Raw genomic sequence first — 24,551 nt, 5'->3', positions numbered from 1 at the left:
TTTATCAGCCTTTCAGGATTCTACATGCCCACGAGCACGCAGTTATCCAGGTGCATCAAAAGCCATAGCAAAGCCTCCTTTGCTATGGCTTCACTCTGTGTCCTTAAATCCTGTCTTTCAACCTGGTGTGGTGATCTTTTTGCCTTTTTCAAAAACACTCAGCTATTTTATCCCTCATGCCACAGTCTGCTAGAGATGTGTATACCACTGCATCAAACTTTGCTGCCTTTATTTGCATAACTGTGGCATGGGGCTGACTGGCTAGAAACCAAAAACCACTCCAAATGGCACAGAGGCGACAGCCATCTGTGTCTTTTTTCACATTTGGTTTCATTGTTTTAGGATCAAATCCAACCACTGCAACCTACAGTAACTCTAGACTTTTCAAGGCTCAGAGCTTTCTATATAGCACGGTCTGCCGTTTCACTGTGGAGAAGCAAACCTGGAAAAAAATTTGTTGGACTGATCAGAAGTATTTTAGTTAGTGCAGCAGGAGCTGCCAGTGGTGAAAATAGCACTCCCGGAGCATGAATGAACGGAGTGGTGTTTCATTCTGTGCACGTTAGACAATTTAAGCCTAGCTCGGCATTATGGTTGCACAGGGCAATTTGCTCTTGAGATGTATTTCCATTGCCACGTAATAAATATAAATGCTCTTTATGAGATACTCATGGATGGAAGGCATCTAGTGGTTGCTAAAGGTTATTCTGATGATGTATATTCAAAGCCCTCCTGTTTGGCATTAATTAGCACAATGTACTATTTTGCAATTTCCCAGCACAGACACATCCAGATTCCTGCTAGGAATTGGAACTGGCATCACCCACCACCCACTCCTCCACCCAAACCAGACAGCACTGAGACAATCCTTCCCTCACATGAAGCTTGTGTATCCCCCACAACCCCATAGCAGGGGGCATGCAGGGGCTTGGAGGATGCAGGAGTTTTTTGCATTACAAAAATAAGCCATTTCTAACAGGCCTGAGGCTGGGATCTTCATGAAGGTCTCTCCCACAGGTCCCAAAAGCCCAGTGCCATTAGCTGGGGGCAATCAGAAGCTCTTGATTTGGCGTGTGGGCTGGTGTACTTCTGATGTCCAAGTTCAGGATTGCTGGTTGCAGGAAGTTGATGCCCGCAAGAGCTCAGACCTCTAAAGGACTGATGGGAGCTTGTGACCCACATACTGATTTGAACTCTTCATGTCACAGCACTGGGAGGAACTGGTGTAAACCGTTCCCTTATGTGTTTCCCTTTCCCCTGGGCTTGGTTGCTCTAAGCCTACTACAGCTGCTTCCTAATGCAGTACTAAGGAAAATGCATAGCAGATACTATGGGGGCTGAATTCTGTCATTGCTAAAGGCCAAGAGAGAAGGGGATACTTGCACTTTTTCTGCCTATTTTATCCACGTTAGGTGTCTGAAAAGCATTTGCTACCAGCACCACGCTGCAGAGATAATTAAATGCTGTACCAACCAAACTGCCAAAAGATGGAAACTTGTTTGTTTCAATGATACTGCATGGGACATAATATAGTTAAGCAGATCCTGTAATTAGGAAAGTACCAGCTTACACGTATATCCTCCTTCTGCTTAGGCATCCCACCATGGGTAGGATGCCCTGCTGTTCGTGGCTTCCGAATTCCTTGCACTGGGCTGAGAGTGCTTTTTCCACTGACTTTGGTGCACTGCTATTTTGTGTCCTCAGTGCTAAGGCTCTTTTTTGCTTCCTTCTTATTAGTGGTTATATCTCGCCTCATGTAAGGACCATTGGCCTCTGAGCTCAAATGCTGGAGCTGTTTCTTCTGCGTTAATCTCACACAATAGCCATCTTCTCGAGGAGGCTATATGGTGTGAAGCAGGTCCTTTCCTGTGACTAATGAATAGTTGGGACAGCATGAGGCAGTGATGGGGCATGGCTACATTCCTGGCGCTGTAACCCATCACACCCACCATGGGGGACAGCAACCGTTGGAGCCTGCCTCCAGCATCACCACCCCCATGGCATCAAAGCCCCACTGCAACTCAGCCTTTCCCAGCACCACAGTTTCTGCACGCTCGCCCCAGTGCTGTAACAGGCAGGCTTTTATGCACCAGTTAATTTTCTTTTTAACGCCTCCACCCTCACTCCAGATAAATGTATTTTTTTAACTCAGAAATACATTTGTTGCAAGTCAGATGCCAACAGCTCCCAGTGCCAAGAAGATGCAATGCTCCTTCTGCTTGCTCTGTTTTCCTGTGAACTTTATCAGTTTTTGCTTGTTTCTCTGTGACCTTTGGAGACCATTCGAAGTCATCTGCCTTTTGCTTTGATTTAATTTCAGTCCGGTGCGTGTTGCCAGCTGATTTGTTGCCTGTTTTTACACATCGCCAGCAAATCACCACCTCTTCATATTGTTTAGACAGTCATCAAATCTAGGCTTGCCAGCTCTTTTTGTTAATGGGCTAGGAGGGATTGTTACATCTAGCTGATGTGACCAGAAAGCTGCTTAATTCCAGCTAACAAATCTTTAGAGCCTAATGTGGGACTTTTATGGCCGGAGCAGGATCTGGCCTATGTTGCGGACCCAAGGTCTGCCTGTATGTCTGCTGCACCTCATCTTTCTGCTGATTAGCAGGGCACTTCAGCTACCACAAGCACTGGCTCCACTGTGCTGGAAATGTATCCCTCAAATTGTTGCGCCAGAGATTTGGCTTGTGCTGGTTCTGGGATGGAGACAGTTTTTATTGTAGAGCTGGGCCCTCTCCTACAGCTGGTCCCAGTTACAGGCAGCCCGGGAACAATGGGAGGTGAAGGAGCCCAGTGGCTTGTAGCTCTGGTTATTCCTGCAATGTAAGCAAGAGCTGGGGTGGACATGGGAGCCCCAGGTGAGGTGCACAGTCCACAAGCGATCTTCAGTCTCAGCTCCAGCACCACACGTGCCCAGAAGGCTCCACATTTTACAGTTATTCCTCAGGAGAGCTATATTGGGGCCCATTTGTGGTGAAAGGCTGGAGGACTTTCTCCACAACTTCTGTGTGTTTTTCTGCACACTTGTCTGTGTTGCCTTTACAGTGCTAGGTATCATGCTTGATGGTTCAGTTAAGACCAAGATTTCCTTTGTGGGCCATGAGTAAAACCGTATTTGCCTCCAAGACAGAGGACAGGAGAAGGGGAAGGCATAGCACAGTTCACCAAAACCCAGACTTATCTGGGCACCATGGGCATCTCCCACTACATCATTCAGGACCTGAGGTATTTATTTCTTGAAGCACAGATATGGTGTACGTAGCTTTATACTATTCTGACTCCATTCTCTGTGTATGGGTCCCCAAGTCCCTAAAGAAGATGATTTAAAGACGTAAGTACTCACTGGTTAGATGTAACTGTTAAGGTTTTACATAGCACAGTGGATGTAGCATTTTCAAAGGGACCTGCACACTTCTTGGGCTTTCCACAGAGATTTAACTTTTATTCGTTCTCCTTTTGTTGGTTCCCTTCCTGTAAATTACCAGAAGGAAAACATGTGGATGTTCCACATGAGGTGGGGAAAGCCAGTAGCAACCCTTAAACGAAAAGTAACCCATGATTAAAAAATGTTACGGTAAACAAAACCAGCCTTTTCAAGTGCCTTTCTCCCCAGAGGCATGCCTTGCAAACACTAACAAACAGGGATGGCCTGAAAAAGAAAAGCAGGAGGAGCATCTTTACAGGTAGATGCTCAGGTCAGTGCAAAACCTAGTACAATCAGATCTTGCTCTACAAACATCCATGCCCTTGCTTAACGTCACAGGCAAGTCCAGCCCCTGAAGGAAGTAGGGCAGTTTATAGGCTTAGCCATTTGCAGGATGAGGGCCTTATTTTGCTGTCCTGCACTCAGGCCTTGCAGTATAAAGATTGGCACAGGATTATGGGCCACATGTGGCAGAGAGGCTCCCTCAAAGAGGGCTATGCTGCATTGGGTACTCAAGAGCCCAGGGTGCCTCTCACCCTGCTGATCCGCTGCCACAAAACTGCTCACAACCTATGTGTTAGCAACAGCGGGGCTGTGGGCTCCAACCCTGGCTGGTTCTGCATGGCTCAGCCCCTCCAGGGCCGCACGGCCAAATAATGGGGGAACTTTAATGTTCCTCCAGGCCATCAGAGGAGCCAAACAGGCTGCAGAGGTCAGGGATTAGTCCTGGCTTGGCTTCAGTATGCTCTCTTGAGCACTATCTGAATCTCAAATGCGCCATGTCTGCAGTTACGTATCTGATCCAGATTGAAGATGGTTTGCTTGGACGACCTTGCAACAGAGAGCTCAGTTCAAGCTCAGTAACTTAATGTTTGCCAAGGTTTTGCATTTTGCACTGAGATCTATGCTGCTACCGTCATCCACAATGCCAAGTCAGCCCACACGTCCTCCTGCCACCCATGGAGTCATGCGCTCCGAAGCAAAGCCTGGTAATACCACATCTGGGGGGTTACAAACACCAGAGAGGACAGCTGCTTACACATCCCAAGGACCCCGGCGCAGCCAGCCTGCACAGTTTACAGCGTGTCGCAGACACATCTCGAAGTTCTCATGAAAGGCTAAGGAAAAAGGCACCACCAGAGCCCTGGGGCTAGAAAGCAGCCTGGGACAGGCCCATCTCTTGCTGTTCCAGTGCCCACGTGTGGCCGAGCTCTGAATCTTTTCCTTTTTTTGCTTTGTTGCATCTAAGTGCAGGGCAAACTCTTTGCGAAGAAAGCAAGTGTCCCCTGCTGGCTGCAAGCGAAAAATGCATGTGGTGATACCCCGGCTAGGGACGCGTTGGAGCAGGGACGTGTTCCGTGGCGTTCCTGACCTGACTTTGTTTTGAAGATGTACGATAAGCCAGTGAAATGGAATGGAGCTCTAAGCTGGCTGCTTGCAGCATGCAGCTTCAACAAAGGAAGGGGGCCAGGGTGCAGCCCTTCTTCCTCACAGCCCCATTGGGGTGGGGGGGGACCCCACGAGGGTCCCCCGGTACAGCCCAGGTAAGGCCCAAGATGGTGGAAGCTGGAAAGGGCCAGCTGCACAAGAGGGCAGGAGACCAGAGGTGCCCAAGGCACAGGAGCAGGGGAACACTTCACCAGCACGAAGCGCATTTTGGTCAGTGCCTGCAGAAAGTACGTAAAAGCAGGGGCCAGAATCCAGCATGCATTTGTTCTCTGTGTTTCTCAAATAATCCCTCAGAGATCAACGGGGTTTCACATCTTTCCCCATCTGTTCTTAATCTGTTCACTTGACAGATGCCAAACCACCATACCCCGTATGGAAAAACACAAAACAAAATACAAAGCCTTATATCTCCTCTGGTTTTATACAGAAATGCTCCCTGGAGCCTCGCTCTGTTCATGCCCCAGGCCTGTATGGAGGCCCAGGGAGGAACCTGCACCAGGGACAGATCTGCTGTCAGCAACATTTTCACAGCAAGGGAAGCTCTCACACCCAGAGAAGGGGTGGCCAGTCACAGACTGTATCTGATGGAGCAGCTTTGTGTTTATGCAGACCTGATGACTCAGGTTGGTGATTATCTGGTGCTGGCATCCCTCTGCTGCCAAGAAGCCTCTACCTGTTGTTCCAGGTCCTGCAGACTTGCACAGCCAGAGACAGTCTCGGCCAGGCAGGAGGTGGGCAGAGAGAAGGAACTGCCTTGCTAAAGGTCACAGGGCAGATAGGGCCAGAAGGAAAACCACTGAACTGCCAAAAGGCTCCAGTCAGTTGGTCAAGCAGTCTCTCAGCCCAGCATTATCTCAGAGTTTGTGCCTGCAAAATCTGTTGAGGATGTGAGCAACAGCATTTTAATAGTACCCATGAATACTTTATTTAGGGCTGAGACTCGGTGGCTACAGCACTGTCACCATCAGTGCCCGGACCAAACCATCTCTGATAATAAATAATACAGGATAACTCCCAACATCTAAAATTATTCTATCCTAATCCACTTCCATCCTCATCCTATCGATCAGAAAGTCTGAATGTTTGCAACAGCTCATCCAGTAAATGGACTTCAACTTTCGTCTTCCCAAATACTTAAACTGGCTCTTTTCAGGACACTGCCATGTAAATTACAGCTCTATCACCAGCTCCTTAATAGTTGCCAGATTCTTTGCAGTCCTTTGAAAATGAACACACAATAAAAAGATATGAGCTGAGACTGACCACAAGTTTCATGTCTGCAGATTCCTACGTGCTTTTTTTGGTCTTTTCAGCAATCTAATGGAAACCAATTCTGTGTCTTCAAGGCAAGATGATGTGGTTTTAGAGTTCCCCTGAGTGGTAACAACAGAGTTGACACAGCTTTACAGCAGGCAAATGCCAGGGCATCTCTGCAACTCAACTTTACCATTGGCCCCAGGTAAGAGAGGGAAGGGAGGGATTTTCCCTTTGCATATCATTTGCCTAATCAATCTCAAACACAATCGTCCCAATCTGAAAAGAGGCTGGAAACAGTGACACTTACACACCTGTGCAATCTGTCAATTACCCAAAGAACGTGTTACTTATATGAGGTTTGGATGAGGAAGCGGAGGGCTGGGAAGAGATTCAGCAGCTTGGATAGGAGAGGGAAAATGGTACTGTCTTGGGCTGTTAACATCACAGCATGCTTGCTCTGTTCAGACACTGCTTCACGCCAGCCCAAGCCTATCTTAATTTAATACATGAAAACAACCTGTGCCTCCCCAGTTTGGCAAAGGTAGGATTTGGGGTGAAGGAGATCTCCTTTGCTTACTCTGTGTGTTTTGCCAGTATCCCCCAAATCCCTGAAATGTCAAGAGAAAGCTCAACGGAGAGGAACGTAATCTCAAAGAGAAATGCAATATTTTTTAAAACATCCTCACAGCAGCAATCGTAATAAAAATACAAACCTGAGGTTTGTAAAAATCTAGCAATAAAACCACAGACATCTTTACAACTCCCAGATACACAGTGCTCCCCGGCAGCAAGCACAAAAACCCTCCCAGATGCAAGAAGCAAAACTATAACTGGGAAACAGGCTTAATTGTTTTACAGCCTGCAAAAAAAAAAGGCCACACATGACACCAATTCACAGGTCATTACCAATCACCATCAGGGAAGATAAAACAAAATCCCTTCATTTTTCCTCATCTAGAGACCATGGAGCAGCTGTGTTGTACGGAGGTGGAATGCTACACTTATAGGCAAGTACGTGTCTTAGGTTCATAAAGCAAGCTCAGATCTTTGTGCTGTTTCCTGGTTCATTTAAAGCCCTTTTCTTTGCAAGCCAGACTATAGGTGTCTGTACTTCCCTAGCTAACAGTGTGTTCTGTTCCATGGGAATAGAGATCATCTCTCTTAAAACGTAAGGCAGGCCCTCGAGCAATTTAGCTTAGCTTCCCAGTGTGCTCCAACAAGTTAGTTAATGTTTCCATGCCTTGAATCTCCCATTGGCAGAAGGAATTCTGTATTTCTCCTGCCCTTTGTCCAACAAGGTTTAAAGCTCTTCATGTGGGCACTGCTTATTATGAGGAAGACATGGAGGACTGTGGCAGCAGAGTTGTATGCAAGGTGATCAGACTCACCTGAGTATTGAGCAGGATTATAAAGCACAGAGCACAATTGGTGGAGGATGTTCCTGACCACCTGCAATCATTTCGCCTAATACTTTCTTACATACTTGACTCCAATCTTAGGTACAGCCAGGATTTGGAATTGCCTACCTCTTTGCCTGTATTGCTGGGGGAGGCAGGCATCAGCTTGCTGAGATGATGGTACTGATTCAGCTATTGACAACTGCAGTGACTTGTCTTTTCCTCTGTCTGCCATAGAAATGAACCCATGTGGTAGCAATGACGGGAAATTACTGAGAGAGGGGAAAAAAAAATGAATGTAAGCCAGGCCAAAAAGTCCAGAGTAAACACAGCCTCAGCCTAGTACCGTGCAACTGTCAAGTCACATTGCAGTAGGTTTCTTGATGCTGATAATTTAACGATTCTTTGGCCCAAGGGTACATCTCCCACTGCCAATCTGCTTCTCCAAAGGCGTTTTATCACTGACCTGAAAGGAAGCAATCATGGCTTGAGTATAAATGTATGTGACGAGAGCTAATGCATGGTAATAGCTACAGCACATCTAGCTGGTCTGACAAAACAGACAAGGTTCTGTACGTGTGTTTTGCCCCCTGAACATAGAGGTCACTGGCCTTTTTCCTGATGATCTCTGATAGAATACAGTAGGCAGAGCCTGGGCATACATTTATAATGCTGTCAATGATTACTTGTGTACTTAGATGAGGGTGGCTTTTTTTTTTGTAAAAGCCTTAAAATACAAAAGAAAATGCAGATGTCGCAGGTCGTCTTTTGCACTAGAAAAAATGTTTGTTCTTCTCCTCTTATTTCTAGGCTATTCACAACTTGTCCGTTGTCCTTTGTGGACTGATTGTTTAAGTTTAGCTGCCTAGTTGAAGAGCTTTTTGAAAGTTGCTCTGGGCCTTAATCATATTCTTTCTGATTATAACAGAAACTGTTACTCCTCAGGTTCCTGGGGAATGCCCATGATATAATTGAAAAGTGGGAACTGCTTTCCTTGTCCTTGTTAGGATATGTTCAGTCACAGAATCCTGGCTAACATCCATCTCATGAATTAATGCTGAAAAATAATGGATTTTCTGAGTCTGGTTGGTAAAGTGGAGATAAGGGAGCTGACTGCATAAGGAGCTGATGCCTTCTCCCAGCCAGCAATTGTAGCAATGTTTTAAATTAGGGAGTAGGTCAATTCACTTGCACATTTAATGGATGAGATAAGGGCAGCTTGCACTAAATTAGCCTTTTGGGCAATCTATGATATCAGGGGTGCAAAATCCTTCTGGCTGCCTGCTGCTGCGGGGAGCTGCCTGCCTGCACTTCCAGAGCAAGGCCTGGCAGATCTATTTGCAGATGATGTTTTCTTGTACTAAAGGCAACCACTGATGCTCCAGAGCATCCCACTATAAAGCAAACGACCACTAAGGCAATGCAGGCCACTGTGCCACCTTTGGGAGACGGCTGACCATGCTCCGCTCAGCACTGTTTCATTAGTGGTAAGCCACGCTGCAGCAGAGTTACAAGAAGGATCTCTGTGTTGTGCCTCCCTCCATGTGCGGACACACATGTGCAGCTCACGCAGCTCATTCCCGCCTTCTGCTCCTCCTGCCCCATACATCAGGCCAGATTAGGCTTCTCCTGGATCCTGACCTGCTTTCTCCCGTTCTGGTCCTCAATAGATGTCTGAGCCTCAGTTCCAGCACTTGTCATCAGATGTTTCTTGTTCTGCAGCAGGAGGCTTCCTCTTGCACCAGGAAACCCACTGGCCTAAGTGTTGTGCAAACAAAGGAAAAACAATAACTAAAACCAGTCCCTGCCTTAAGGAGCTGACAGCATTTCCCTCATTTCTCCCAGCTTCTGTAAATAAATCCTTGGTAATGTCACTGTTCTTCAGAAGACAATAAAAGGAACTGTCATCACTCCATGACACTGACTGTTCCTGCCATTCACTAAGCTTTCCCCTCCCTCTCCCATGCAGGGAGAAGTTGATTAAAAATTAGATCTCCTCTGATGACTGCTAATTATCTTAGAAGCTGTTGGTAAGATGCTGCGAAGGGACCAAAGACAGCTCTCAAGAACAGCCCTGCGGGAGGAATGCTGGCTTGGCTGGTGTCACTGAGCAGAACTAGGCCTTGGGGGTTTTAACTAATGCTTCTTCAATAGGATGTCTGATAGCAAAGGTACTAAATAAGGATTAGTATAGAAATGTTTCTATATACACACATACTTCTGTACATTTGGTTCTGATTTTTTAAATTTTCTGTTTCGGAACAGGGAGGGATCACATCACCCTTCAGGTTTTAACATTTTGATCGAACTTCATCCTGGCTCTTGTTCCCTACTCTGCCCCAAGCTCTGGGAAAGACTCTCCTAATACCCTTCCCCTTGTCCTACCCCCAGCGCACTGCTGTCAAGAGCAGAGGACTCGTGCGACAACCTGTGGGCTGCCTGCTTACAAGGAGAGGCATCTGCTCCAGCACAGCCTCCTTCCCGATGGGGTGAATGTGAAGCTAATCCCAGATTCTTATCTCAGCCACACTGATCTAATTAATAGTAACTCTTTTGGCTTTATAGGGTGGAGGGTGGCTGGATTTATATCTGCATTACCAGAAACAAAGCCTGGCCAGCTGTGCATGTTGATAGTACAGATGCACAGCAAAGAGAAACAACAGTGACACAGGAGAGGTGATGAACCTTTTCTGCTTCCAGCTCTGCAGCCTGCTGCTGTCTCCCATCCCTGTAATCTGTGCTCTTTAAAAAACAAAGCAAGCAAAAGAAAATAAGGGGAGAGAGAGAGGCACCTTAAAAGCTAAGAGCCAGCAAGAGCGGGAAGATGCACTGCCTCTAATGCCCTGGAAAATCTCTGTCCTGGCTCCTAGTAGAGCCTGGAGAGCAAACACAAGACTAGAGAAGCAGGGAGTTGGGACCAGATCACCTGAGACAAAACACAGGACAGGATCAGTCCTGCCCTAACCTCTCCCTAATATTCTCCTGCACTCATGTCCCGTTAACTAATTAGCACGGGCTTTTTAAAGTATGCATGGCCCCTCCACTAAGTACACACCAGCTTCCACTCATCCTCTTACCTGGTCCCACTCTCTCTGTCCCCAGACAGAATGGTAATGGGGACAAGAGCCCAGAGCTGGTGCTGGCAGGCAGGTGCTGCTCCTGCTGCTGTCAGCGCTGCTGGGAGCCCTCCTTCCTCCCCAGGCATTGCACCGTCTGACCAGGCTTTGCAGCCACTTGATTTATTTCTATATATAAACTTTGGAGATGCTTCGTGCAAGCAACATGGCACATTTCCAATGCAGCTAGGCCAGCCTGTGGAGGGCATGCAGGGCTACATGGCAGGGGATCAGAGCAACTCTTCAGCTGGTCCTGAGACAGACTGGCCAACCTGCAACTCCCTGCTTAGCACCAAGGCCTGTACAGCTGCAATCCGTACAGATGATTGCAACCTGGCAAATCCTGGCAAATCCACCCGTGCAAGCAGCTCCCTGCTCTGCAGAGCTTGGCCATATGGCTGAAGAGTAAGTCATGAAGGGACAGAGGTCTTTGAAACGAAGTCCATGACTCGGAGGTCCTCAAACGTGGAGTCTACTTGCTAGATTTTCTGCCTGATCCTGTCAAATCATGGGCGTCAAGAAATCTGTTTTTTATCTCAGTATCCCCATGGATTTTCTGTCTGACCCTGGGGTGGTTGCTTAGAACCAGTCTCTGAAAGGATGCCTGCAGTTTTCACAGAAAGTTGTAGCTGTAGGAAGGACTGATAATTACACTAGAGGTACAACCCACAGGCAACGTAGGGCCTTAAGGACTGCTGCACGTCATAACATAGCTTTTTATGATCCCTGATTTTGGTGGAGCATAAGCAATGTGAGATTTTACTGTAAGATACTCATATCTCAGAGCCCTGCATTTGCACTTTGACAGATTGGAGATTTGAATTTCTGGAGAAAAACCCCTTGGCCATCTCCAAAGTTCAGGAGTTGTGGTTGGGGCCAGAGCTTTCTCCGGCCCAACTCTGCAAAGAGGAGGGACTGAGCTATAATTAACCATATTACACAGCACCCTCCTTTTCAGGATTTTTAAAGAGCTTTGCAGATATTAATGACACATAATTACCATGCTCACGGCACCCTGCAAGGCAAAGATATTCCCATTTTCATGAACATGAAGAAACTGGAGCAGCTCTGCCGGCCGCTCACCTGGTGAGGGGTAGCAGATGCTGCTGCTGAAACAGAGCAGCCTTTTAAAGGACGACAAATTGGGGTGACATTTGCAGGCTGAAACGTCACAGAACCAAAAACTTCAGAGAAACCAGGGGGATATGGAAAAAATGCTTAGGGATGATTTCAGTTTTATTTCTGAACGAATGTATTTTCATCCCTCTGTTTCCAACACGTTTTCCTTACATGGGTTACAGGGGTCTATTTCTGTTGTATGAATGTCATATCTTGAGGCCATTTAATAAAAAGCACTTCCTTTCCAGCACAGCTGGGGGGTTTCCTTCATCTGCGTTAGGTTATTAGGGACCCATACTGAATTTAACATCCTTCTGTCTTTCCTGCCAGGGTGATTCAAATGGCAAATGCATTTCTTTTTTGGCACAGGTCCCAACTGAATCAGCTTATCAGACTAGTTCGTCACCTAACGGGATCCTAAATTAAGAGTCCACATTTTATATAAAAAGCTGGATGGATCTGAGGTAAAATGGAAGGGAAAGCATGAACAGGAGAGGGCTTGTTCTCCGGGTCCCTGTCTGCCTGACATTGTAAACCGGTATTTGAGTTCCGCCTTGCTTCGCGCAGCTGCTGCTGTGCAGAGATGCCCCGGAGGAGGGATTCACGGGGCGTGGGGAGCCACCGCTGCCAGCGCCGCTGGGCGCGAGGCTGGGGAGGTGCCCTGGGGACGCGGCTCACGGCCACCCCACGCTGCCGGGACACAGCAGCCTGCTCCCTCCGCGGCAGGGCCTTTCGCCATCGCTGCTGGTACATTTCAGTCTCCTCCTGTAGCAGCCTTTCTGTTTTAAATGCCCATACGAAACTGGTCATCTTTGGATTTAGCTTTAACGAAGATCTAATAAGCTTTCTTAAAAATATTTCTGTCTGGGCTATGTTGCACTTCATTTTCCCCGGCTTTAGGAGCCGCAAGGTGCAAAGTACGTGTAGATCCGTTCTCCGTTTCCTCATGCACAACAGAAGCACATCGTGGGTCCACCAGCTTGCAGCTTATTGCTGAATTCTGTATTGGTTAAGGCCTGAAAGAGTTATCTGTGTTTGGTATAATACTTCTTTCTCCTTAGAAAAATGTTATCCCTAACTTCTAGAAACTATAACTGGCTTTTTCTGTTGGCTGCTTTAAAAAAATCAAGTTCTGTCTCTTAATTTTGAAGTCCCTTATAATGAAGTATCTTCTTTCCATTACAAACACAGAAAAGACACTGTGCAAATCTGCATGCAAAATAAATCTCATTAGGCTTTTCCTATGTGTGCCTTTCACAGGGGCCACGTCCTGCTCGTGGGCAAATCCCCCGATGGCCCCAACCTTCCTGCACTCGTTAGCTGTGTGGGAGTTTCTGCGCGTGCCTGCCAGTGCACACACTGTTCAGCTGAACTTGTGTGCACCTGCCAGAAATACAATCGCATGCCAGTTATCATGCCACGTGGCGTAATCTTCCGCACGGTTTTATGCAAAAAATACAGATGCGCAGGGAATATCTGACCACATACGGTTGCACATCCAGGACCTACGCGGCTGGTGTGCAGCTTAAGGTCGCGTGCATATATTCATGCAGAAATTACACTGCAGAGCCAAGGTGCAGAAATGGACAGGCTGCAGAAATGCCACCCCTAGCAGCTTGCTCCACCGGGGCCCTGAAGCAGCTGCGGACTTGATGATCTTAGAGGTCCTTCACAACCTTGATGATTCTATGACTCCATTAGTGAGGTGGGGGTCGGTCTCTCCTCCCAAGTTACTAGTGATAGGATGAGAGGACGAGAGGAAACGGCCTCAAGCTGCACCAGGGGAGGTTTAGACTGGGTATCAGGGAAAATGCCTTCCCTGCAAGAGCGGTCAGGCCCTGGCACAGGCTGCCCAGGGAGGTGGGGGAGTCACCGTCCCTGGGGGTGTTCAAAAAACGTGTACATGTGGCACTTTGTGACATGGTTTAGGAGGCCTGGGGGTGATGGGCCGACAGTTGATGATTGTAGAGGAATTTTCCAACGTTTACTTCAGGGGGCTTGCAGGGAAATCCATGCACACGTCGCCATGAGCTATTTGGGCGCACAGACACTGACATATTGCCAACAGAACAAAAATCCCGCAACTCTGGGGAACCTCCGGTTTTTTACCCCGCATCTGCACGCGCACGTTGTCCCGGATCTCTGGAGCACGCGCAACTTCTGGTCACGAACACGCCTCCAGGCCCTCCCGCCGCTTCGTGCACACAGTGCGCGCGCGTGCACACCGCTCCACGTGCACACGCGCACGCACTGCTCCAAGCGCGCGGCCGCACGCGCTAGGTGCGTGCGCGATGCCCCCACGCTGCTGCACCTGCAGCCCCACGCACGCACGACTCCCCGCGTACACACGCAGGCGCGCGCCGCCAGGTGAGCGCACGCGCTCTCCGCTGCCCAGCACGCGCCCCCCCATGGGCGGGGCTAAGGGCCGCGGTCGGTGACAGCACTGACCCCCCCCCCCCCCCGTTGCCGTAGCGACGGGCCGGGCTGCCGCAGCCGCACCTGCGCCTGCGCCGCCGCCCCCGGTCCGTCCGTCTGTCCCCCCCCAGCCCCGCCGCCGGTAAGTGCCGGCCCCGCGGGGCGCCGCTCGGCTCCCTCGGGCTGGTGGCGGGGGGCGATGAGCGCCGGCCGCGAGGGGTGGGCGGCCCGGTGAGGCGGCGGGAGGGAGCCGCTGAGCAGGTGAGGGGCCGGCTGAGGGGCGGGGGGTTGCGGCACCCCGGTGCCTCCGCCCTGGGCCCGCTGAGGGGGCGGTAGCGGCACCACGACCCCCTGGGGCTGGGCGCGGAGCGGGTTGGTGGCGGCGCCGCTCCGTGAAGGGGTCGAGGCCGCTCCCGCCTCGCACCGGCCGCCCTTCTGCGACCCCGCCGGGGGGATCGTGCGCGCCCAGCGCGGCGTCGTGAGGCGGGTCCCCTGTGTGTGTGTGTGTGTGTGTGTGTCCCAGAGGCGGGGCTGCGGGGCGCCCCGCCGCCCCTCGCCGCGGTGTGGGGGGTGGTCGCGGCCCTGCGGCCGGCGCCCCTGGAGGAGCAGCGCCCAGGGGGAGAAGGAGCACGGGGCGGGGACGGCGCACCCCGGGCCGGCCGGTCCTACTGGCGCCGGACCAAAGCGCCTCCTTTTCTCTGTTCAGAGCGTAAAAGGCCCTTTTTCTGGTCACTAGAGCATCAGAGGAGAAAAGGGGTTGCCCTGTAGCTCACTTCGCCCCTTATCTTTCCAGTTCTGCTGGCTCAGGGGCAAGGACGTGCCTTTTTTTCTGGCCGCCGATTTATCCTGGCCCGGGAGGGAGCGCTCGGCCCATCCAGCTCCCTCCCGGCCTCGCCCTCCGCACAGCCCGGAGGTGCTTCACTGGAGCTGCTGGCTCCCACCCGCACCCACCGGGGCAGGCGTTACCTTGCATCCTTCTTCACCCTTCACGGTCTCCTTTTGCGTGGTACATTTTTCACTTTAGACAGTGACAACAGTGTCGTTTCCATGGGTAACACGGGACCTGCAAGGAGAAGAGGGGTGGGTGGTGTACATTTTGGAGTGGGTAGGGAGTAGCCTTCATTTGAGAGGAGATTTTTCCTTCAGAGGAGAATGCCTGTCGCTTGTGGATATGGCAGCAAAGAAGTGCAGGGCATCCTCCGACATGGGGATTCTTCCAGCCTCGCAGATGCTCCGTTTCCCTACGCAGGACATGGGGTGGGACAGCAGGGAGGAAGGAGGGGCCCTTCCCACCGCCGACAGGGTGGTGTGGGTTTGAGTTTGCCTTATTCAACTGTGTAAAGCTGAGACAGTGGAGGTAAATAAAAACACGAAGGCTGAGGCAGCCCTGAGGGTGGAATTGGCCGTTTTGATCTGCATTGCAGGTGCATAAGAAGCATCCAGGGTACTTGTTGGCTTTGCCTAGATGGTAAGATGCTTAAGCTTAAAAAGCTTCATTGATGCTTTTGCAATATAAATTATGCTGCTTAATTAAAAAAAAATTTAAAGGCAAATGTAAATATAGCACATTTTTCCATAAAACTTGCTTATTAGTGAGTGTAATTCTGTAGTGCTTTATTACCACTGAGCCTCTGGGAGAGGCCAGACTAAATAGAGACACTTATGGTTTTAAAACACACACTGCTTTTTGATTTGACTATATACAGCAAGTGCTTTATAAACAGATAATGGCAGACTTGTAATATTATTACTTTTTTTCAAGCTTTCAGTTGTACTGAAGTTCCAGCAGTCATTTTTAGTGAAACAACAAAGATTGGGAGGTCATAACAGAAGAAAGTATCAGCTGCTTAAGTAGTAAAAAAAAGAATATTGACTGAACTGACGCATATATTCATCCTATTACCGTACTTGTGCTTAGAGTATCTTTAAAATTTCCTCCCCCATCCCCTTAGAAAAGATGGTCTCATGACCGATCCAAATGCTGTCTGTAGTTTTCAGTCCAGTAGTTGTTGCAAACTCTAAAATAGCAATATTATTTTATGCCTTAGTTGTTTCCTTCACTTTAGATTTCAGATATAATTGCATACTTTGAGGGCTTTTAAATTATTTTTTTAAAATGCATTTTGTCATTGGAGTTACAAAAATCAAACTGTTCCTCTGTGTGTCCTAATTCAAGAGGCTGTAGGTATTAAGGACAAAATATTTGTTCGTCCAGATCTACTATGTTAGTCAATCCTTTAACCAGCAGAAGGCAGGAGGAAAACTCCCCAGTGCTATTATTCCTGAATGTGGACCATAAAGTAAAATATTTCTTGGACATTATGAACAGTATAATAGAGGGAATACAGTTGAAATAAATGTTTGACACAGTAGCACACTCTCATTCTAGGTGTCTCAGTACTTTTCTATGGCTTAAAAAAACAGTGTTTTAAAGTAGCAAAACTTCAAGGGGTTGCTTCTATGTCCTCAGGATTCACAATGTATTGCAATACTTGTATTAACAGAATACTATTATGTAGTTCATCTCTTTACTCATGTTTAACCTCATTTTTCATAGCAAAGTTTAAAAAAATGTAGCAAATTGTAGTTTACTTTGTACAGAGAGCAGCTACCTTCGTCTTTCTGAAACCTATTATAATGCTTAAGAATTTTTTTTTTGCAGACAAGTGACACTTTCTGTGTGTATCTGTGTATGTCATTGTGTCTGTTAATTACTAACAGTGGTGGGTTTTGATGAGAAGTGATTTACTGAAAAATCAGCATGTCAGATAACTTGATGATGCTCTAGGGGAAGTAGTCAAGTGTGTTCTGACTAGACAAGGGCGTAGCTTTTCCTACAGTTGGTTTAAAAAGCAAAGCCACAGATGAAGAAAGGAAAGATCTAAGGATTTTGGTGTTGAAAAAAAGATAGTTGCATGAAAGGTCTCTGGTTTGGCTTTCAGCAGCCTCTTTCCTGCTGCAGCACACAATAAAACCTTGTGTAGCTGAGAAACATTGAAAAGCATAGACATAAGTCTGGGTGCCTTATTGCAGCTTCCACACTGTTGTTATTGAGATGAATATGCTGCCATAAGCTAATACTGTGTAACCATAACCGGTATTGTCAGAACAGTCTCTGGCAGAGCTTGTCCTGACCCTGGGAACAATGGTACAGGGTGCCGCTGCCCAGAGCCGGGTGGAGTTGAAGCCAGGAGGGTGCCCTTTGTTCAGGCAGAAGTCTTATCGCTAGAGCTCTGATTTCCTTTGCATCTGCAGCATGCCAAAACAAACTCTCCTTTCTTCGTACTAATCTGATGTGATACCTGAACGAGCAAATGAAGATGTGTTTAGTAGAGCCAAGTTTGAATGTTAGCTGCCCAGTTGCTACCTGCTGTACCTCACCTCTGATTCCTTCACTTGCCTGATGAGACCTGGTACCCTCTATATATCAGGCTGTAGTATTTTCAATGGATGTGTGCCTGATTAGTCTCTGTGTTCTTGAAGTGATATAAAATTTGTCTTCATCTAGACAAAGATGTCCAGCAGTGTGATAATGGGTTAGTCAGTGTCTCCATGTGCTCAGTGAGTAATTTTGTCTAATAATGTTTTACGGTTATGTACCAGCTCATTTCTTCTGGTGATGTTAAAGAACATGGTACTATAAATGGGAGTAATACATATTCTTGCTACTAGAAGTTAGAGGCCTGACAAAATATTGCTGACAACAGTGTCCTTAGAGTGTATCAGAACTTCTGCAAGCTGTTTGTTTGGGGGGGGGGGGGGTTTAAATAATCCTAGGAAAAAAACTTTTATTAGGATCGCTGTTTCTTTCTTGCTGTTGAGGAGCATGTTTACTCTCATTTCACTCCTAGAAAAAAACTTTGATTTGTACTTAAAATGTTGGTCTTTATTTAGGTGAGAGACAGGATTTAAGGTCAATGTTATTAAAAGAACCACCACTTGACTGAAAACTGTGAGGCTTCTCCCAAAACAGAATGATACCTGCCTTGAGAAGGGCTGAAAATATGCCAGGGAACAGTAGCTTCATGTAATCTGAGTCAGTGCCCAGAGGGAGGGCACAAAAGGTGCAGCATAATGCATCTCTGTGGAGTAGAGGTGTCGCGCTTAGGAAGTGCCCATCTGTGGGGAAAAAAATCGTGTGAATTATGTCATTAGCAGCAGGTTTCCTCTGTAATAGAGGTACATGTGCTTGTTTGCTTCCCATTCCTTGTGAAAGCTTCGTTTAAGCTGTGTACATTTTTATTGTCTCAATTTGAGATACCTGGGTTATGTAAGTAAGAGCATAAAGCACCACTGTTTGAAATACTTCCTTGGCATCCTATTTACTTTATATTAAAAAAATCTTGCTTAAGGACATAGACATAGGTCATCACCACCACTATACTTCCTTCATCGGGAGCTCTTAAAACCTCTACTGTCGTGAAGTGGAGGCCAGTTTTTGCATGCTTGATTGTAGTTGCTGTTCTAAAACAATAAAATCGATGGCTTATGAAACAGCATCACAGAATGCATTAGAGAGAAACATACTCCTCAGCCTGTTAAACTTGCCTGAAAAACAGTTGTGCTATTCTGTAGAGTTGCTGTTACAATAGCTGTTCTCTGTAAGTGGATCTCTTCTAGGAGGACAGATTTAGTTAGCTTGCTGTAAGGCTTTGTAAGGCTTCAGTGCCTTTTGATGTCTTTCACAAATATTCCAGGTAAACTCTGAAAATCATCATTTCTGCTGTTCTTGCGGTAGGGTCTCAAGCTCAGGTGAGTGCCTGGAGCTGGCACTGCTGCAGGAAGCAGTTCTGCCTCTACCACCCCCCTGCCCTCGTTACTGATTTTTTTTTTTTAATTATTTTTTTCCCCACCTTTCCCGCCAGCCGCACAGGTGCCTGCAGTGCTGCATGGTGAGCCCATCACCTGAAAAATAGCCAGTGGAAAAACAGGGGGGTTTTCCCTGACCTGGTTGACTGAATGACCAGGAAGGTGATTTCAAAGCATTTCAGAAACACAACAGTAAATTCTTACTCAATATATGCAAGTGGAAGGAGTGAGACAAAGTCACGGCTAGACTGGATAGCTAAATAAGTGTGTGCCTGTGTGGTGGCAGTTAGTTTTCTTGTTATGGGGGGAAGAAATGCCCAGCGAAGTCACATATGTGAAACCAGCATAGTAGGTCAGGGTTTTTTGCTTTGTGTTTCATTAAGCCTTCAGAACTGGAAAAATTTTAAAAATTACACAAGTTTTCTTTGAATTCTTGCACAATTCTCATGTTACTGATCATGGAGAATAAAATCAAAAGAGATTGTGACGTGTTTATAAGTGAATATTTGATACCTGAAAAAAACCACAAACTTGACTTTTTCCATGGTGTAGTATTATTTCTAAGTACAAATTTGGAGTTAATATATCCTTGTACAAAAACCTCCCACAGCCACCTACTAGCTTAAGTCCTAATTCAGCTGTAGCTGAAGCTGGAGAACTTTCTTAATGACTTTGAAAGAAATAGGGTCAGGTGCATTTTTATGTGTAACGTTGACATTGTGTTCATCTGGGGGAGCTGAATATTAATTTCCTTTTCACTCCTCTTCTGCTAAAAGAAATTGGCCTTAGATGAAAGACTAACGTGTCTCTGCCATATTATAACTGACTTCTTGTGACTGGGGTGCAGCCTGTGTTCTGTGGCTTGATGGAGGTTATATTCAAATAACAGACTACTTTATCCTCAGAATGAAGGATAAAATAGGCCACGCATCAGGAGTGTGTGCTGGAAAGCAGACAGGAACCAACCTGTTCTTCTAAATTACGATGTAGCCTTACTCCAGAGGGCTTTCATTGTCATCTTACAAAAGTAAAAATTATATGGACTTCATCATTGTTAAAGGGGTTCTTTTGAGGTAATAGGTGTTATTTAGATGATACCTTTTTTGTTTCCCTAAAGCAAATTATACCCAAATCGGGTCATTTTCATTGGCTATTTCTTCTTGACAGCTGTACAGCTGTAGTGTTGGATATCCTGCTATCGGTCAAAATAATTGTATCTGTATAAAATGCCAGTGCAGGACCATTTGATTCTCTAATAGTCTCTGTCATGGTAGTGATCTTAACATCTGACTACAAGTGATCTTCTTCCATTGTGGCAGCTCTGGGGTTGTGTGGTCTCAAGGACGGAGAAAACTCCACGTGAATTATGCCTGCCAGACCTCATGACTTCAGGTAGACAGTCGGGCACGTACACTGTCAGCGATTTCTGTGCAAAGTACAAGCTCATTCATTTAGAGCATCTAGGAGAATTAAATCATTGCTACCAGGAGTGTGTCCACTTCATTATTCTTCCTACTGCCATAGAAATTGCTGCTGGAGTAACAAAAAATTGTTTTCTTACTAAAGTACTAAAACCTGTGCTTCCTCAGGGACATTCAGGTATTAACTCTTTGTAAAGAGTCTGCAGAATCTCTGATCAGAAAATGAAGGGAAAGCCAGGCAGAGAAACAACTGAGTAAAACAGAGTCAAAATGCAGTAGAAATAGAAAAGGAGCTAAGAAAGCATAATCATATCCTTCCTCTGGGAAGAGAGTGGCACGTTTCCTTTTTCCCATCATGTCTCCAGGAAAGAACTACTAATTTGGCTTGACTTAAAGCACGCAAACTAAAAGAATATGAAAACAAGTTATTGGGACAACAATTACATGTAAGTATTGTTACACCTGAGCACAGAAGGCAGAGGAAGAGAGGGATAGAGTTGTTGTCGGATGTACCCCTTAGTGCTAAGGGAGCACTGGAGAAGGGGAAGGACACTCCAAAGGCCTCGCATGTAGCCTGAAAAGCATGACTGCAAGAAATATTGAACTGGTTAAAGTAATTTAGTCTAATGCACAGATGAGTGGGGGGCGAACATAAATCTGGAACTGTGCAATTGGCTGTTATTAAACTGTGTTATTGGCCCATCTACATTAGCAGAAGTATAATGGTATCAGGGTGGGGGGCTTAAAGCAAATGTCCAAGCAGAAAGATAGTAAAGCCCTCAAGTTGGTTGTGGAGATGGCAGGGTCTCATTTATTATGACCTTTGAAATAAGCTGAACAAACACTTTTGGGATGGCATATGTCTCTGGAGATGGAGAGCTGATCTAAGCAAAGAACAGCTAAGTGTCTGTCAGTTGGACATTTTATCATTGGAGCTACGTTATTTAAAAATGTTTGGTCAGCTCAGTGACAGTCTTTAAAATGGGGACTGCCTAAAACTGTGAAGGTTCTTCCGAGAAGACTCCTGTGTCCCTAATTAGCTCTTGAAATTTTGTATAGCATACCAAAAGCATCTTGACAGTTTTGTCGCATTTTTAGGGCACACCAGCTAGATACCAGCTGAGAGGAAGATGCCTACCTGCCCATACGTGTTTCAAGAAGATTTGGATATGTGTTGGCAGGGAGCTAAAGCAGCATCTCAGGTGATAGTCACCCCATCCATGTAAAAGGATGTTATTCTGTTTTGTTTAGTGGATACCAAACAGGAACGAAAATGTTGAATAACTAATGGAGGCTTGGGCTTTGTTCCAGTAGCTTCCTTTGGACTGTGTCTGAAGTCCAAGATTAGCATCTCCCTCCTCTTATCCTGCAGTGGGGTATAGAGATGTTCTGATTTTGTGCAAAGGCACCTAATACACAGCCAGATGCTCGTTGCCTTGAAATATTTTGAACTCTATCCAGATACTTGGATGCCTTTTAGGCAGGCAAAAAGGCCTGGAGCCTGCATATCATCTGCAAGGCAAGATTTGACTGTTAAAATGTTGGGGTTTTTTTATGGTGAGCATGTGAAGAAGTTGCATTTTGGGAGCTCTGGTTTAATATTTTTAATTTTCTATTCAAGATTTACTTACTTTTGTTCCCTTTATAAGGGAGCATGCACTTGTAGAACAGATGAGGCAGTTCCTTTCTCAGGTGAGGTTACAAGAATGTTAATTGAGGTTACCTTCTCCACTTTACAGGAAGATGAGGGCTTAGGTAGGTGCAGCAAGGTGCAAGTGTTGCACTTAATGTTCCCAAGGGAGTGCCATTTAATTCATTCCATTTGTTCCTCCCAGGCTATGTTCAAGAGAAATTGTGAATCCATTGTTTGGAGGACTTGAGGTGTCTTTGAGCTGTCCCCAGATCTACATTCCTAAACGTTTTGTGATGGTGGTGATCCTGAGAAATGTGAGATTTTGCATGTTTTAAGGGTCGAATGCCACACACCATCCCAATCCCGATACAGCTTGTGTAACTGTGGCAGGTGGGACACTGTTGGTGTTCAGCACAAGTCTTACTGCGAAAGAGGAGGTGTGTTACCACTGCAGTGTTGAACACTGCAATGCCCCTTTAATGATTTATCATCCTTATCAAATGACACATGCATCCTGAGTGGGAGTTTTGCCTAGCTCTGCATTGCACAGTTCCTTTTGTAGAAGAACATAGCAAACTTTTTTTTTAGGTTGGAGACGAGGGGGAAGGGGAAAAACCATAGTGACATAACTGTTCGTTGGTGTATGCAGTTACAGCTTTCTTCCCAGCATTGGCTTAATTCATCTCACAAAGTCCAGCCAGAGATTGGTTGCTTTGAGAGCTGTCCCACCAATTTCCATGGTGAGAGAGCAAATATTGCTCATCTGGGCTATTAAGCGCTCAGTTGACTTCTGCATTTTGCTATTTCACTTGTGCTTTTTGATCATAGCCTCATTCTTGGCTGCACATTCTTTCTTATTTCAGAGAGCAGGAGATGAAATCAGCTTAGTGCAATCCCAGAGCTGCTTTATAGGATTTCCTTTTTGGAACCCCAATGCGAGATGTACCTGAATAGATTATTTTGTTGGTGGTGTTTAGACTGTCTCTCAAGACCATGTTTTCTGGAAGACCTCAGCTGCCTGTGAGAGCAGTTGTTGGATGTGATTTGTGGCTGAGTGAAACAGTAGGTTAAGAATTGTTAAGGAACTTGGAGTAGCTGTAAATCCCACTAAGCAACCTCCCTAGAACTAAGTCAAAGCATCTGCATAGGGGAGTGGTGGGAAGAGAGTCACTGACTTGTATTAAAAGAAACTATTCTTTTTTAATATTTGTTTCTTTTTCATTACATGTCCTGGGTCTATTCCCACTTAAAACAACTTTGAGATTGCATGGGTCAGTAGGTCTCACTAGCATCATATTCTATGAGCTGCTGACAAATTTGAGACTAACATTAAATAAAATGTTTTATGCAACCATAGTAACTTTCAGCAATAGTGAAAATGCAGAATTAAAGGGGTGCTGTTAATTTATAATAGTTTTTTCAAGTTTCAGTGTATGGTTTAACTTTGTGACCATTATCAATGTCACTGGCTTTAAAAATTAGTTTATATTTTTGAATGGTGTCCTTTGATCTTTATCTGACCTACAAAAACAATGAAGTTGATCACTTGTAAGATGTTATGAAATGTGCAAAACATGCAAACTGCAAACTAAGTGGGGAAAACAGAAATTAAAGCCTTCAGTGTTTAATCCAATTATTCAATTATTTAACAATCTAATTATTCAAAACTGACTTAGAAAACTAGTTGTATGCAAATGACTTCCCAGATATAAATGAGCATATTTTCCTTGAAATACATGATTTGGGTGGACTTCTTAAGGGCATAATAACACTAAATCATAACAATTTGGACAACAACTGAGTCTCTGAAGCAAGAGATGATGTCCCCTCTTGCCCTGTCCTGTGGAAGCATCATGGGTGTGAGCATCCAGGAGGGTCACAGCCAGGACATCATCTTCTCTCCCAGGTTCTGCCCCTTTACAAAATACACGGGGTGTCTCCAGGCCCTTTAAGGCAATCTTTATTCAGGTCTCTGAAGATACTTCTCTTGCCTGACCCAACAGCAGAACAATTGCCAGAGCAGTCTTTAAATAGTGGTGCCAGTCAGTGTTCCCTTTGGGGGAGTGAAGTCCTTCATATTGATTATTGAGTAATTCCTCAGTAAAAGCAATTATTCAGCTCAGCAGTATTTGTCATGTAGTAAACAAGTCCGAAATCACAAGCTGCTACCAGCAAAGCAAGAAAAATACAATAACCCCTCACCGGCGTAGCTGAAGAAATCAGACCGAGCTGCACAAGCAGTATGAATGGTGTGGTGTTAAGGCAGGCACGGCAGTGCGTTCTGTACATCGCACGCTGCGCGCCTGTTAAGACAGGTAAGAGTATTACCATGTTTCCTGGAGGGAGTGCCGCTGGTGTCCAGCTCCTGAGCGCCTGCTTTCAGGAGCATGCTTCTGCGATGTCACGCTGAGAGGCTTCTTCCCTCCTTTAACCTTCATCTTTCTGATCTTCAGAAATGGTCTGTTGAGCAAACTTGCCCAACAACAGATTAATTGGCTAGGTTGT

At 46.2% G+C, this 24,551-nt stretch overlaps 1 protein-coding gene across 9 annotated transcripts in view; it reads left to right on the top strand.

Annotated features, from left to right (window-relative positions):
* The window catches only part of CCDC92 (coiled-coil domain containing 92), a 93,997-nt gene that overhangs the window by 59,980 nt on the left and 9,466 nt on the right, over positions 1–24,551 (top strand). Inside the window, exon 1 of one of the 9 annotated variants that reach the window (XM_064466283.1) lies at positions 6,240–6,338. The exons of 4 other annotated variants lie outside the window; for them this stretch is intronic. The gene's annotated coding sequence lies outside the window, so the exon portion shown is untranslated. Of the gene's footprint in view, positions 1–6,239; positions 6,339–14,050; positions 14,136–14,199; positions 14,445–20,792; positions 20,860–24,551 lie in introns of those variants that run through there. 4 more of the 9 variants (XM_064466282.1, XM_064466281.1, XM_064466280.1 and 1 more) reach the window with 4 other exon arrangements.

This window comes from Phalacrocorax carbo, chromosome 15, assembly GCF_963921805.1.
Source record: "Phalacrocorax carbo chromosome 15, bPhaCar2.1, whole genome shotgun sequence".
Lineage (NCBI taxonomy): Eukaryota > Metazoa > Chordata > Aves > Suliformes > Phalacrocoracidae > Phalacrocorax > Phalacrocorax carbo.
Note: the sequence above shows the minus strand (reverse complement) of the source record. Positions and strands in the feature narration are given on the sequence as shown.